At 47.7% G+C, this 14,293-nt stretch overlaps 1 long non-coding RNA gene across 1 annotated transcript in view; it reads left to right on the top strand.

The window, feature by feature from the left end:
* Positions 1–5,128, top strand: part of LOC125328737 — a 37,652-nt gene extending 32,524 nt beyond the window's left edge. Inside the window, exons 7-8 of the long non-coding RNA XR_007204827.1 lie at positions 275–1,956; positions 2,349–5,128. This is a non-coding gene — a long non-coding RNA (uncharacterized LOC125328737). The remainder of the gene's footprint in view (positions 1–274; positions 1,957–2,348) is intronic.
* Positions 5,129–14,293: the final 9,165 nt, after the last annotated feature.

The following is a 14,293-nucleotide window of genomic DNA, read 5'->3' on the forward strand; positions in this document are numbered from 1 at the left end:
AAACGCCTTTTCTGAGAAGAGCACGCCTTAAATATTTTTGGGCCAAACACTGTGAGAGGTTGGCTCACCCTCCAGAAACACTTTCCAAAGCTTGTAGTCCAGAAAAACGTGCTCTAAAAATGCACTGCATCCCCCTGCATTAGCTGGTCCGACCTACTGTGGCCATATAACAGGATTTTTCTTTCAGCTCATATGAGATTTGTATTAAGATCTATATTTGTTACACAGTGCAACAGCTTCTTTTTCTTCCTTGTTCCATGTTATGCACATCCAGTGCCTGTCTCTGTGCTAGATGAGAGCCTGTGGGGCATTTAGGGAGTGCAGGTCTGGGCCGTGTATCACCCTGTCACCAGGACCAAGCTGGGAGAGGTCAGTACATGTGCACAGCTCGGAGCAATGCGTGCTGTGCTCGAGGGCGGGGGGATGGGAGGTTTGAAACCATCACTGGTATTTTATCTTCAGTTTGGCACGGCTCAGGTTTGTCAGCAAAACACCATGGTCCTGAAATTTCAAACCTGAGGCGGAGCTGGGAAGAACATCCTAGAGCTCCTGGGTTTCTGTCTAGGGCTTTGGACACAGCTTCAGTCAAAGATTCCCCCTTCCTGAAAGAAGAGAGATGTCAAAGTGTAATGTTTACATCAGTTGTGTGAAGTCCACTCAGACCTATTCAACCCCCTGCCTCTGTGTAATTTTTTTTTTGGCAAGCATTAACTAATAAGGAAGGGAGTAAATCTTGCTTGAAGTTATTTTTCTTCCTGCTTCTGTGTCCCACCCCCAGGCGCCCCATGGCAGGTGCTACAGAGGCGAAAACAGTGCTCCTGCAGAGACAGATTAGCAGCACACAAAATGATCTCTCTCCTCCTTGTGCACCCCAGAGCCCGGAAACTCCTCCATCTCTGCAGCCTTGCAGCCCAGCTGTCCCAAACCCCAGACAGCAGGGATGGATAACAGCAGGCTGCTCCCTGCACTGCAGCCCAGGCGATGGAGGAGATAATGGGAATGATTTCTTGGTACAAGTACAAGCATGAATCCTCTGAAGAAATACTGAGCCTAGTTGTGGTGGAAAAAAAAGGAAAATAAAGCAAATTCACACAGGTGCACACACACAACCTCGACCTCATGTAACGTTGGAGGGTTTGGTCGTGTCTGACTTTTTTTCTCAGCTGCTGGTCCTTGAATTCCTCCCAATGTGGCTCCACCACTGGAGCAACAGCTGGCATGCTGAGGTGCACTGCAGGGCTGCCAGCTCTGCTCACTGCAGATCAAACCTTGCACTCTGTTACTGGGGGATTTCCTTGAAGCCCTCGTGCCTTTTTGCCAGAGTGCTCAGATTGTGTGAGAATCGTGCCTTTTGATGGAAGAAAAAGGGCCGGTGGGGGGAAGCTAATTAGGAAAAAATGTTTCTAGCACTCGTGATTGTGTAGGAAAATGAACAAATAGGAAATGAGTGTGACCTACAATGAGTAAAATAATAATCTTTCTGCCCCGAGCAGGGCTGTATGGCTCTTTGGATGACATGGTGGTGGTGGGGGGGGGGGTATGGAAGAACATGGAGCCCTGCTCAGTGCTGCAGGCCTGCCACTGCAACTGAAAAGAGTTATTTTGCCACTCTGGATGCTAACTCATGACAGGCAATTGCTTTAGCTATGTCGAATGAAGCGCAAGGAAGGGTCCATCACAGATTAACTCCTAAGCCTCAGGGTGTTTTGCTAAGTGAGGTGCCAGACCAGTCTGTGGAAATCTTGTTCTTGATTTATTATTCATTTTAAATGTTAGATCCTGCCTGCAAAGATGAAGTGTTTCCTGGCCTCACTTTCCAGCATTGCTATTCTTTCCATCCTCTATTGCTTCCACACTCGGTACAGAGACTTGAACTTTCAATACCTGCAAATTTCCATCTGGTTTGTTAGCAGCACTCCTCAGGAAGGGGATTATGAAAAGTTGGAGATGCTACAGGTAAGCATCCAAACAGTAATCCTGGCTTCCACAATGAGACAGTGTGTTTTGTGTGGTTAGAGAAGCAGGAACAAGACTCATGAGTGACAGAGCAAAAAATCTGTGATTGCTGTTTGGCAGGAGATACTAAAACTTTGTCAAGATAGGCAAGTATCTCCATTGTGGTCTCTGACTCACAATTCAAATATGCTGGGAACATTTGAGTGGGCTGGGTCAGTTCTTTAAGCAGTGGGAAAACAAGGCTTTAATGCATCACGGCATAATTTTGGGTCTGTGCTCTACTGTTCTGCTTTTCTTTGAGGAAACTGGTGTGGCTGGCAGTGGGGAGAGGGAGGTGTTGTGAAACCACACACACACACACACTCACATGTGATTTTAATCCCTCCTAACAGTGTTTCAGACTCATTTGACTGCGGTGGCTGAACTGAACCACTTCTGACTTGCCCTCCTGAAGGTGAACGGAGGACAAGGCTGTGCAGTGGGGCTGGTGACAACTCGGTTTCAATCTCTGCTGCAGCAGCCTGGCTGAGGTATGCAATGCAGAGGAGCTTGTGGAGGGGCTCACCAGCCCCTTCCAGCTATTCAGTACTACTCTGTGGGCACAAGAGTGTCACAAACTGGCTGGCTAAACCAGGCTTGCAGCTCTGGTGTATGGTCATTATGGTGGCAAAAAGCAGCTGGGCTGTTCCGGTGAATCAGGCTGTGCGCATAGGAAGGCTTGCCAGCATCTCGGCTCTCCTGCTTCCTTCCACTGCTGCAGATAACGCCGTGCAGCCTCCCAGGGAGGGAGGTGCATTTATGCCCTTACCAAAGGTGTTTTCTGTTGATATGGTGTGTTCCTGCACATGGAGGGGAAGGCAGATATGGCCAGACATCCTCTTCCAGATCCTGTTGCGTGGGTGAGAGTGGCTGCTGGCAGTGGGGTTGCTCCTTCGTGCTTCTCCGGCTGGAGGCAGGCACCCATTTGGGGATGCTTCCCGGAAAATACAATTGTACAGTGAGCAGATCCTTTCAGTCCATGGCTTTGCACCTTCTGCTCCTGGCGGGGCTGGAAGGAGAACCAGGAAATGGTGCTGGAAGAGTATGGCCAAAAATGGTCAAGACCAGGTAAGGAGCAGCCATATGGCAGACGAGCTGCTTGCTCCATAATTAAGCCAAGTCCTCGGGATGCAAGAGGTTTGGCTGTGCTCAGTTGAGAGCCTGGCTTCCTGTGTGTTCCTCCCTGCTATGATTCTGACCAGAAATTCCATTTTTGACCTGAAAAATCTTCCAGATGAAAATTTAATTATAAATGTGATGTATTCCCACAAGAAACTCCAGTGTCAGCAAATAAGCATTTTTTTCTGAAAAACTGTTTTATTCACACACACAAGAACCTGGCTCCCACTGATTCCATGCTAGAGCATTACCCCGGTAAAAACTCTGTTGATTTGTTTAATAAAAATGATTATGGTTTGCAGTTAGCATCCATTAGGCATACAAGTTGCAAAGAATTGACACCGGTCATGAAGCCCTCTCGCACAGGATAAATTTTCTTGGCAAGTTATTAAATCATGACCTATGCTATAGCTGTGATTTATAAAAGGTTTCTGGCAGTGGAGAAGTGGGATGAATCAATTTTGGGAGTGCTAACCCAGATAACAACATTTTCTTTCCTTTGGTGCAACAAATTACTTGCTTTCTGCAGAGCAAAGGTGCAAGCATTTCCCTCCAGACAATGTGACTTGTAACATGGACTTTGTAAATATTTTCCTTGTGTAAAGGTCTTTGCTCGTGGTTGTTATTGGTTCCATATTTACTTGGGATCTTTGCATGCAGAGGATGGCTTTTGGCTTGTGAAGAGGAACTTCTCGGAGGCTGGACCATTTCCCCTCACACTCCTGAGCGTCTCCAGGATTGTGTGTAATGCTCAGAAAGGCTGCTAGGGGCAAGGTGCTTTTCCACGTGTAACAGAAAACTCTGCAAGCTCATTAATAAAGGCCAAATAAAATAAAGCTTTGAAAGTCAACATATTCGAGAAGATACGCTGTTCTGGGAAACAAGCAGAGAGGTGTGTATTTATGTGAACAAAAGAAGTCCAAACTGTAAACCATAATATATCTGTTAGTTCATTAATGCATCTGATGCTGACTGATTCCAGGGGTGTTCCTGCTGCCCAGCAGCAAAAGTGCAAATAAGTGGACAGCTGTGATTTAGTGCCAAATATTTGAACACATCGTGACAATTCGGGCCACCCACTCTCTTAAGTAAATACAACTTCTGGAGAATAATTTCGAACTGGGCTGAAGTGCAGAGCAGCCACTTTCATGTGCATCTCAGCCAACTGGCCCTCAAGTATTTGGGGCCAAACTTTGCCTTCTGTTACACCCTGGGAGCCCTCATTCACTCCAGAGTTTGCACTACGTAGCTGAAGGGCAGAGCTGGCTCCTGATGTTAATCTGACTTTTTCTAGCTCAGTAAGTACAATTTCACATGTAAATGTGAATGTGGAACAGATCTGGACTCGATTAGCTCCTGAATCCTTGACAAAAAACTATAATTGTTTATTCAGATGATGTTTCTTTCTCTCTCTCTCTCTCTCTTTTATTTTCTCTACACTTTAAACCCAAGGTTTTAATGGGCTTGTAAAATAAATACATGAGTGTAGATTACAGTGGTATCAAAGGTGTGAGGAAAGCTCTTCCCTTCTCCTCAGCAGGGCTAAATGATCACTTGGTGCACACTTCAGTTGTGCTCTCCAGAGCCTTGGGCAGGAGTGGCTGCGGATCTGATGGTAGGAGGGAGGGTATTTCCAAGACAACACTTAGCCCGGGGCTCCCATTACAGATGTGAAGGACCTGTGATATATATCTTTTTTTTTTTCCTAGTAGGCAGTGAAATCTGTGCTAGTGGCAATATCTGGGGCACAGGGTTGTTGGGGGAGGAGAAAAGCAAGCGAATATGGAAAAAAATTGTATTTATCAGGGTAATCTAGTTCAGGAGCACAAGTACTAAAGCATTTTAATCACAGTCATACGGCTGTGTGTCACCGCAGGGCAAAATTAAGGCTATTTGTATGCCTTGGTAGCACACTGCCACACTTCAACAAGTTTGAATTTATTTTAAGCATAACTTTAACTCTGAATTCCCTGGGTTTGTAACGTCTGGTCTGGAAATAAATGCAACCTCTTTATATTGTACTTCACTCTTAAAATAGGCTTTCCACTTTAGCTCCGTTTCTGTTGGCTCGGCAAGAGCATGGGCTGTCATTTCCTGCCCTGCTGGGTTTGCTGTTTAAATGGAGAGGGCGATGTATCCGAATAAAGGAACACAGCAGTAAAAGCTGGGATGGGAGAGGGATGGCACTCCCAGGGCAGCTGTGCCACAGCCCAGTTATTGCTTTAACTGCCCGTGCCTGACTATCTCCTGCACGAATGTGGGGCTACATTTGGCACAGAGATGCTTTCCTTGGGGGTAGAAGGAGCTCACAAGGGATCAAAGTTTCAAATTCAGTTTCAGGCTGTGGAAGTGACATTGTGATGTCAGCTCCCAGTAAGGCCACTGGAATTGGTGGGATGATGCTCAGCTCACACCAGGCTGCCTGTGAGCTTGGCTCACAGCTCTGGAGCTGCATGCTGTAGCTCTTCGTGGGCCACAATGGAGAGGCTCCACCCAGCCAGGCTGGGCACAGCTGGCCGAGCAGTGTGCCCAGGGATGGTCCCCTGCAGGAGAAGTTACTCTGTTTGCCTCCCCACAGGGGAAATTGCCTCCTCCTCCTCCTGTGATGGGGAAGGCTGGTGGCTCAGGGAGCTCTGGGGATGGAGTCCATGCCCTGACTGTTTTAAACACAAGTTTCTTCAGACAAGGCTTCTTCTTGATAGGAGAGAAACAGCATCATTCCTGGAGTTTCCTGCCTTGGCTTCTGCCTGCAGCCATTACCTCCTTCCCCCACTTCCAAGCCATCCTGCTGGGCTTCTTGCCTTGCTACACATCCAGAGACAGTGCATACATATGTCCCCCTTCTCTCCCTCGCTCTGCTGTGCAAGCTCCCTCACTCTCTCTCTCCTTTCCCTCCCAATACACCCATGCCCTACCCCCTGACTAAAGCAAAATTTCCCTCTTTTTTTGGCAGCTGGGCTTCCCAGGGGCCCAGACTAACAGAAGCCTGAGCCCTGACTGACTGTGCCTTGGCCAGAGCAGAGCAACTCTTTGCTGAGAGATAATGTTGCCTTAAAGGAGAAGGGATTTTTTTATTTCCCTATCTGTTTCCCTGTCGTGCTCATCCATTTGTTTCTAGGCTCCCGTGGGGAGAGCAATGCTTGTGCCTGGGACCCGCTGCCTCCCAGTCACCTACTGGGAGTTTCCCTCTTCCTGGACAATCTTCCTGGCTGTGGAGTTCATCTCTGAGCCAGGCCTCCTGTAATTAATGCAAGCCTTGCTCTTGACTTTCTGCAAGCTCTGGATTTCTGCAAGGCCTTTCCAGGACTTGCAGCTTTCCTCCAGCTCAGCCCTTGCAAGCCAAGTGATGAGGCTTCCAGGGCTTCTCCCGCGGGATGGCTCCAGCGCATGCATCTCACTGTCAGGAAGCTTTTCCTGACACTCAGCCTAAATTTTCCCCTTTTCAAATGTTATCCTGGCACTCCTACTTAGCATGCACTTTCTGTGCATCTCACTCCCTCTGAGCAGGCTGTGCTTTTCCCTCTCCACTGCCTGGGCTCTTTCTGGTGCTTGCTGGCTGTCACCCACTTTTCTTGCACCCGCCTCAGCTTGGCCAGTCCAAGCACATTATCTTACAGCTCATTTCCCATTATGAATCAAACCTCCCAGGCATTTCCCTCTTCCTTTTTTTTCTTTCTTTTTTTCTTTACTTTTTCTTCTTTTACCTTCTCCCCACCACATAGGAGGGATTTTTGGGTGTCTGCCTCATGGTTCAGAACATTTTTCTCTCCCCTTTCACTGGCAAGGTTTTTAGTGTAAACTGCTGGCATTTCTTTGTTGCTGTGGGCAGCTCCCTCTCAGAGTATCGAATGGCTGGGAATGGGTAAATGCACAACCAGAGGTCCTGGGAGCAGCCCAGGCAGGTGCCCCTCAACCCGTGCCATGCTCGTGCAGACTCCTCAGTACAGACTGAGTTCCCACTGTTGCCTTCCTCTGTGTGAATCCATGATTGCTCTCCCCTGTTTGGACTCTTCCCATGGATTTTGTGGATCTGAGAGTACCACACCTCTGCTGAGTCCAGTCTGTGTGGGCAATGACCTTCAGTTCAGGGAGCACTGGAAATGAAGAGGGGCAGGCTCTGCCTCATGGTGTGCACACATGAAATGGCTCCATGTACCTCATTTCTTTATCAAGCCAGCCTGAATGTGCTTCCTGGTGAGGAATAGAGCAGCACCAGAATGGAAAAGTGTAAGAGACAGGTTGCTTTTCCTTCTGTGTCCAACTTACTTTGCTACCACATGATATGGGCTTTGATCAGGACCAGGACCTGGGGTGAAGGGCTGAGCTGCTCTCCCACTTGCAACTTGCACTGCCACTGGTGTTGAGTTCTTGCTTTGCCGTAGCCAGAAAATGAAGATTTCTCCATGCAAAATGGCAAACACAACCGTGGAGGTTGCCATGACAGCTCTGAGGAGAAACTGGGTCATCCCTGCAGCCCGTGGAGGGGACCAGTCATGGCTGCCTGGTGGTCACCCTCAAGCCCACAAGGGCAAATGTGTTCCAGTACTCATTATTGGGCTGACTGCTCTGGTTTTGTGTTTCCTGGGAGGAAACCAAAGAGTTTCAAACTTGGTTACCATTTTAAAGTTAGTGTGGCTAAAATGGTTGGTTGGAACCCACACCACTGCCATGGCAACAGATACATGCACATTTTTTTTGGAACATGAAATGAGAACAACTTTTCTTGTGCATAAGTAACTCTTCAGAGGAGAAGATGCTGAGGAACTAGAAGTGGGAATGACATACTGAGGAGACTGGAGATATCAAGCCAGCAGAATTGAGTACAGGATCATTTCAAAATTAAAAAGAAAGTCAAGGATGAATGGTGAGGCTGAGAAAGTGCTTTGGCCAGTGGAATGCCTTAAATAATAGTGTCCTCCATGGACTTAAGACCAGTTATGAAACACATCATTGGTTTCACATCAAAATAGTTTTTTCAAAATATAAAAGTGCATGTTCATTGATTATTGATATCTTTGGAGAATGTGGTCACAAGTGTTTCAGGGGAGCATTGCTGAGAGCTGTGGAAGATCTATCCTTTTTTTCCAGCCATTTACCCTCCTCACTTTCTATATATCCCCCTCGGGCATACGATATTGATCTGCTAATTCTCCTTTTTTTCTTCCTACTTGCCACTTTCTAGACAGAAGACACCAGGGATCTGGGTACCCTCCTTGAAGAACAGAAGGGATGGGTAAGGAACATCCACCAGTTCCTGCAGTGGAAGCCAAAGTGACGATTGTTCCTTTCCTTTGTCATCACCATAATGCTGTGCAGGAGAAGGACAGACACTGATGGCCCATCTCCCATGGGTCATGTACTGTCAGCAGTTTCATAACAGACTAGTTTTAGGCTTAATGCCAGCTCTGCTTTTGTGTAGATACCACTGACAGGTAATGGTGTGACCTGTTTAACCGTGTGAGTATACAATCTGTGGTTATTTCCATGTAAAAGACAATACATACTTTTGTAGAGAGCAGGAGATTTTTTGGGAATTGCGTGTGTGAAATATAAATTAATGCACTGAACTGCCTTTTGTACACACACAGATGTGCACACACACAAAAGCATGGATCAAGTTGCAAGGTCTGCTCCATAAAAGTGGTGTTGATTTTGAAGGTTTTGCTGCTGCCTTTTTCCTGTCACAGAGGCAAGGAGCACCAGAGGGTTTGCCCCACGGGGTACCAACAGCTTGTCACTTTGCACTGTATGGTTGGAGGGTCAATGAGCCTGGTGTTACCTGGCCAGGAGCAGAGTTGTGGCAGTGTCTGGCCCTTAGGAAGAGGTGCTTCTGTTTCTGGGCAGGTAGCCAATACTGCACTGCTGGGATAGTGGTTTAGCCACGAGAGCAGAATGATGACCTGTGCTTGCTGAGCACTACCACTGCACAAGCAGTACTTTTCTGAGATCAAACTGAGCCCCGGCTGAGTTGGCTGGCATTGAGCCTGAGTGAGCTGGGTGCACCAGCACTAGGGTCTTTCAGCATTGGGATGGAGCCCCTCTGAGGCATCAAAACATGCAAATCCTTCCTGCTGGCCTCCTCCCTGCCTGGTTTTCCTGTCTTTGACCCTGGCTGGATGCCAGGTCCCCACCAAACCTGCTCTATCACTCACCTCAGCTGGATGGGACAGAGAAAAGGCTCCTTGATTGAGATAAGATCAGGTAGAGATCACTCACCAATTACAGTCATGGGCAAAAGAGACTCGAGAGAATTAGTTTAATTTATTATCAATCAAATCAGAGTATGATTATGAGAAATAAAACCAAATCTTGAAAACTCCTTTCCCCCACTCCTCCATTCTTCCTGGACTTAACTTCATTCCCAAATTCTCTACCTCCTCCCCACAGGGCAGGGGGATGGGGAACTGGGGCTACAGTGCAGGGGTGACAGGGAGCTGGGGCTGCTGTCAGTTCATCACATGTTGTCTCTGCTGCTCCCTGCTCCTCGGGGAGGGTACTATTCACACTCTTTTCCTGCTCTAGCCAAGGGTCCCTCCCATGGAAGACAGTCCTCCATGGATTTCTGCAAGGTGAGTCCTTCCCACAGGCTGCAGTTCTTTATGAACTGCCCCACCGAGGGTCCCTTCCGTGGGGCGCAGTCCTTCAGGAGCAGCCTGCTCCAGCGTGGGTCTCCCGCAGGGTCACAGGTCCTGCCAGCAAACCTGCTCCAGGGTGGGCTCCTCTCTACGTGGGGCTACAGGTCCTGCCAGGAGCCTGATCCAGTGTGTGCTTCCCATGGGCTCACGGCCTCCTTTGGGCATCCACCTGCTCTGGCGTGGGGCCCTCCACAGTGAATATCTGCTCCACTGTGGACCTCCATGGGCTGCTGAGGCACAGCCTGCCCTCACCACGGGCTGCACTCTGGGCTGCAGGGGAATCTCTGCTCTGGCACCTGGAGCCCCTCCTCCCCCTCCTTCACTGACCTTGGTGTCTGCAGGGCTGTTTCTCTCACATATTCTCACTCCTCTCTCCAGCTGCAATTGCTCTTCTGCTTAAACACACTATCTCAGAAGCACTACCACCCTCAGTGATGGGCTCAGCTTCGGCCAGCTTCAGGTCCATCTTAGGCCTGGCTGGCAATGGCTCCTTTGGACATGGGGGAAGCTTCTGGCAGCTTCTCACAGAAGCCACCCTTGGAGCCACCCCACTACAAAAACCTTGCCATACAACCCAAATACACTTGGATATTATTTCCTCTCCAAATTAGTCTGAAAGCATTTCTTTCCAATGTTTCTAGAATCCCAGAAGGGAGCTTAATCCCTTCAGCACTCTCCTCATGCAAAGTGTACCTGGGATACAGGATGGCTGAATAACCTCTCATGGATAAGAGCCATTAGCATTTGAATTAGTGACATGAGGATAGCAGGTGATTATCCCATTTAACAGCTGTTGAGTGCTGTTGAAGGGACACCCTCAAGAAGAATGAACAAAAATGCAGTGGATTTTTCTCTTTTAGTAAGGGTTTCCCTGCCTTGTATGAATATTGACATGCTCCCATGATTGAAAAGTGGTGCATTTTCCACCGGGACATCTTATGATCATTAAACCTCTTTCCTGTAGAGAGCTGGACACCTCAGTATACCTACAGCATGCCAGCAGATGAGAGTGAGAAAGTGGAACTGTCCCCAGACAGAAAGGGAAGTGGTCCTGCGTGTTTGGGAAACAGGCTAAGCCAAGCATAACGAGAACAGTCGAAAGAAAGCTGCAAAAAGAAGCAAAAGTTAAAACACAGCTGCTCTAGAGCACTTCAGCCATAAGAGATGTGCCTGGAATGGGCCTGACTGCTATTCTCTTAAGTGGAAATGTGACTGCTTCAAGGGGCAGGAGGACCTAGACACCAGTTAGAGCCCCCAGTGTGATAAAAAAGATGAACAAAAAAATGCCCTCTCTGAAGATGCAGAGAAGTGCATTTTGAAAGTGTAGGAACTATCAGACATACTGCATAAGGAAACCTTTCTGTTTGGAGGGCATTTTTGCAAAAGAAGACAAGACAAAACTGAGCAGGAATTATTGCAGTTATTATTGTAGATAATTTTCTCTCCTGATATATGACTCCATTTCTCTTGACAGTGTGTTAAGCAAAAAGCAAAGTACCAGTCCTCATCAGCACAAGGAAGTGCTGTCTGGGCTCCTGCAACAAAGACATTAAAATGTGACTCTCCCCATCTCCCACTTGAGTCTCAAACATGACTCATTTTGAGGCTCTGCCTTTTAGAGTAAGCTGAACGAGCTGAGGATGCCACACTTTCATAAGGATTCACCTATGTCACTTCCCACTGGGATGCTGGTGACCTGCCTCCCAGCCTTTCAGAAGGTCAGGCTCCTCATTCAGGTGTGTTGTTGATGCCTGATCCCCTTTCTGAAAGCTGTCTTAGCCTTGAGATGTTTGTGGAAAGTTGGCTTCATTGTCCCCCCAGGATCAGCATCTCAGAGAAAACAGAAATGACCCCCCAGGCTTTTGTCTTCAGTGGAGAGTGAAGGGGGACAGCAATGTGGCAGGAGTGAAGTGGCTTTTTTGTCCCGCTGTGATTTGAAGCTGATGGCAAGAGGTGTACCTTGGGTCAGGTTAACTCTGCAGAGTTAGAAAATCAGTTTAAAATGGTGAGGTTGTCCCTGGGGCAGAAGTGATGAGAGTGGGCAAACAGAAAAATTTCTCAAGTCTTTTTTGTGGAACTGGAGGTTTTCGTTTCCTTTCAACTTGAGGGGGATAAACCTTTTCTAATAAGCCAGAAGATTTTATGGGGTACAAGGTTTTTCCACTTGGCTTTTCAATCTCCTTCAATACAATTTTTGTCTTTTCTCTCTCTAATTTTTTCTTTCTCTTTGAATAAACTCCCTTTGAGGTGGGTGCAGTGGCAATATCCAGGCACAGGTGAGGATATAGAAACATTTACAATGTTAAATAACATCCTTCCTATTATTTCCTCCCTAATTATTTTTACCCTCTGTGATGACCACTTACAGTCTAATGAATGTAAGCATTATTTCCATACAAAGTAGTGGTAGCAACAAAGGTGAAGACGCCTCTTTTTAACCTTACTTTCTAAGCAGGCCTTTTTCATACCATCCTTACCACTTATCTGACCAGTAAATCTGCAAATACATGCAAACGGTATTTACTGTGTTGTTACATGTACCTCGAAGCAGATGGTGAGCCAGTACCAAAGCTCACATTTTTACACCTTTATGCAGCATCTGGGGAGATGGATTAAATTCCTGCCCTGCTTGGGGCTTCCCACAGACCTCTGCCTCTATGGCAAGTGACTCACAACTGCTGCCAATCCCAGCTGCATTGTTTCAGGGTATTTTTCTTCATACAGTATGAATAAAAGAATGCTGACAACACTTCCTCCACCTCCCTGTCCCCCCTGCCCACAAGTAATATTTCCAAAGAGCCCTGCCAAAGTTTTGAGCCATTATTGTGTGTACTGCTGGTGTCTCAGTCACCTGGGTACCCTCCTGCTTTTTCCATGCTCTGTGGCCCAGTTCAGCTGATATTGCAGCATCCCCAGGCACTGTGCTTGGGCTGTACAGTGAGGCAGATGCAGGGAGCTGGAGGTGCTGCAGGATGGAACCCAGGGCAGAAGTCTGAGCCCTCTTTGCTCACTGACATGGAAAAAGGAGTGGGAAGCACTGTTCTAGGACATGAGCTGAGCCTGTAGAAAGACTCCTGGTGACATTAAACCATCTGAAGGGCTGTTGTTAATTACTGTAAGGAGATCAGGCAGGTCTGTCCTGTAACCAGGGCTAGCAGCAGGCTGTGTGGGACTTGGGTGACCCTGAAACACCAGGAGTTGCTTTGACTCATCCACATGCAGGGCTGGAAGGGGAGGGCAATGGAGAAAGGGCTTCCCAAGCTAGGGCCTGAACCGCAGCCTGTTTGAAGGATGCCAAAGCCTGCTTGCTGTGGGCACACAGAGGCCTAATCCTGTGGGCATCCTTGCCGTGCCATAGGCACAGGGTAAGGGGCCATCCCAGTGCACAAGCTGTTCCACCGGCTCTTGCAGTTTGTCCTGCAGGCTGGCTCATTTCTCCTGGACATATTGTTGCTTGCTGGCCCTATGAGCATCCCCCGCTCAAAGCCTGTGGGGTTAAACGTGTGAGATGGGTGTTGCCAGCAAAAGTGAAACTCACCTGTGGAGTTTCCTTGGGAAAGTCCTCTCTGCTAAGGAGTTCAGCAGTGAAGCAGCGCTGAAACCTACTCATGTTTCCTTGGGTAACACCCAGCCCTGGGGAAAATCTCCCAGGAGATCACCCTCAAACAGACACACACATACAGCCTTCATCCCAAAGCTCTGCCCTTCCGCTTGCCACCCAAGAGCAGAGGATTATTAGGCATAAAGGGTTCTTTCACTGAAATCTGACTTGCTTGGGGTGGATGCCTTCTTCTGGCGTCATTACTGTAGCTCCCCCTTTTCAGAGAGAAATAGATGTACGATGTATTTGACATCTGCTTTGGTATGAGTTGCATCTTCATTACAACTGTTTCTCAAGCACATCTGACATCTTTGTATAGCCAGATGAATTTGTTCCCCTCACTCAGCCACCTTTCTCATCTATGTAGCCTTCATTGCCATTCTGCCCCTGCAGCACCCACACTTGTTTTCATCTTTCCTCTCTTTTTATCACTTTGGTTCTGAAGGCCTCATCTATGGATCATTCCTTCCCATCCATGTGGTCCTTCTTTCTCCTGTATAGTGCCTCATGGTGTAACTCTCTCATCTCCTTTGAACCTGTGTTTCTCCATGACACTGTGTCTTTCTGCATATTTTCTCTGGCATAAAGTATCACAATCCCCAATCTTCCTACACACAGACCTGTGCAGTCTCTCCTTCCCATATCCTCTCTTTATCCCCCTCTCTTCCCCTGGGCTGCCTCTTTGTTGAACTTCCTCCTTTGGGAAACACCTGTGTTAGCTCCCCCAAGCTCTGCCTGCACAGCAGGCTCCAGCATAGCCATTAACATTGGCATTACCTTGTTTATCTCCCAGCCAGCCAGCAGCCAAGTACTGGTGGACAGATCTTCATGGACGAGGAGAAAGAAGGAGCTTTAATTGGAATGATACTTCACTGATGTAAATTGTCATGTTAGAAGGGAAAACAGGCCTTGGAATGCTTGCTCTGACACTGCAGTCAGTTCA

This window comes from Corvus hawaiiensis, chromosome 1, assembly GCF_020740725.1.
Source record: "Corvus hawaiiensis isolate bCorHaw1 chromosome 1, bCorHaw1.pri.cur, whole genome shotgun sequence".
Classification (NCBI taxonomy): domain Eukaryota; kingdom Metazoa; phylum Chordata; class Aves; order Passeriformes; family Corvidae; genus Corvus; species Corvus hawaiiensis.